Below are 1,899 nucleotides of genomic sequence, written 5' to 3'. Positions count from 1 at the left end.
CACACACACACACACACGCACTCACACACTCAGTCATGGTCAACAGTCTGCCTATTTGTTTGTTTGTCTGTCTGTGTTTATGTCTGCTCATTCATCTGTATTTTCCTGTTCTGGCATGATGATTTCAACTTGAGCATCTCAGTTCTCACTCTGTCCTTTTGTCTAAATCTTCGCTGATAGGAATGTTGGTTGCAGAAATAGCCTGCTCCCTGCCAGTCTGCTAGTTTCACCATTCTTGAAATCCCACAGCTGTGTATTTTCTCTCGCTTGTGGTTACTATCGAGCCTGGATTGTATTCTGAAGACTAATGATCTGTCCTAATCAGCAGTGAAAGCTGTAATGATGTCTGTGTGTTTGCTTCTCTGTGTTATGTTTTTCTGTATAAAATGTGTGTGCGTGTGTTTGTGTGTGCATGCATGTCTGAGTTATGCATCTGATTAGATTACACCAGCAGTTAACTGACAAGATGGAGAACTTGCAGCAACCACCTTCATTTACCTGATACTCATACTATAAATTCACTTTGATTTGTAGGTCTCTTTATGAGCAACATATGTCTTTTGCCAGTTTAGTATTTTTTTATTTTTTTATTTTTATTTTATAATGGAGAGACAACCCAGAATACATATGTACTGATTTTCCGTGAAAATATCAATATGTTGTGTAACAAAAGGCATACATTTCTGCTGGTGATGATCAAGCTGCTTTTACTTACTTGCATCTTTCTTTGCTGTCTTCACAATTCAAATTTCTCTTTTAACTATTGTTGTTCATATTCCTACTAGTTGCATTCCTATGAGCATGTAATTCCCTTTAAAAAAAAAACACTTTCCCCTAATTTTATTATCATGGTTAATTTTGCACCATCAGATTACATTAGTCAGTATCTTGTTCTTCTTTGAAACACATCATCAGCTCAGCAAATATATCACTTGCATGATTAAGTAATTACACACGCTGGTGTGTAATTACATAATCATGCAAGACTCTATTTCCCAATGAATGATTGTTGTATTGCAGTAGGCTCCCATCCATCATTTATATAAACATCTGCATGTGAACATATCTCTTTATTTCTCTGTATCCTCCGCCTGAGGTTCAATTTGTGGAAGAGGAGTGGGTTGGGGCGGATGTAGGGGGGGGACTTGTCATCACTCCCTGGCTGTGCTACAGTGTGGAGCCGTGCAGAACTGCCACTCTGAGCCAAAAATACATCTGGCAAGAGAGGACAAGGGAGGGAGAAGGAAAGATGGAGACATGAGGAAGGGAAAGAGAGAACGAATGAGATAGGGGACTGTGGAGGGATGCAGAGATGGAGTGGAGAGTGTAGTGTTGCGTAGTGTACTGTACTGTGCTCTCCTTTCCCCTCTTCTCGGCATCATCCGGAGCATGAACATTTCTTTAATCACAGCAGAGAAAGCAGAGCGGAGCCGAGTGGTGTCACACTGCTCCGTCTGCTCGCATCACCACCCCCCCCTTCCTCAACATTGCCACGCCACACAGCTCCATGTCTCCAGCTCTCCACATATCACCATCTCTCCCTTTTCCCTCCACCTTTCTCTAACACTGCTCACCTTATCCCTCTCCAGTTCTTTTTTTTTTCTTCCTTACCTTTGTTCTCTTTCCCCACCTCTTCACCCCGCCCTGTCTCCATCATTTCTTTTGCTTGTCTGTGTCACTGTGTCATTTGTTTCTTTCCTTTCATTGCACCTCCCTGTCTCCCTCCCTCTTTTCACTTCTTGCTTTGGATGGATAGAGACTTTTTGTTTACTACAGGGAATGCTGCTCGTGCCTTATTGACCAACCAACAGGAAGGAATCTCAGCCAGAGATGAGCCTGGGATGCTTGTTTTTCTTACTGCCAGCCATGTCAGCCTGTCAGGCGTGTGTGTGTGTGTGT

At 42.5% G+C, this 1,899-nt stretch overlaps 1 protein-coding gene across 2 annotated transcripts in view; it reads left to right on the top strand.

The window, feature by feature from the left end:
* Positions 1-1,899, top strand: part of nek7 (NIMA-related kinase 7) — a 56,419-nt gene that overhangs the window by 29,813 nt on the left and 24,707 nt on the right. The gene's annotated exons all lie outside the window — the stretch shown is intronic.

The sequence above is a fragment of the Morone saxatilis genome, unplaced genomic scaffold, assembly GCF_004916995.1.
Source record: "Morone saxatilis isolate NCDOM2014 unplaced genomic scaffold, NCSU_SB_2.0 Contig12, whole genome shotgun sequence".
Lineage (NCBI taxonomy): Eukaryota > Metazoa > Chordata > Actinopteri > Moronidae > Morone > Morone saxatilis.
Note: the sequence above shows the minus strand (reverse complement) of the source record. Positions and strands in the feature narration are given on the sequence as shown.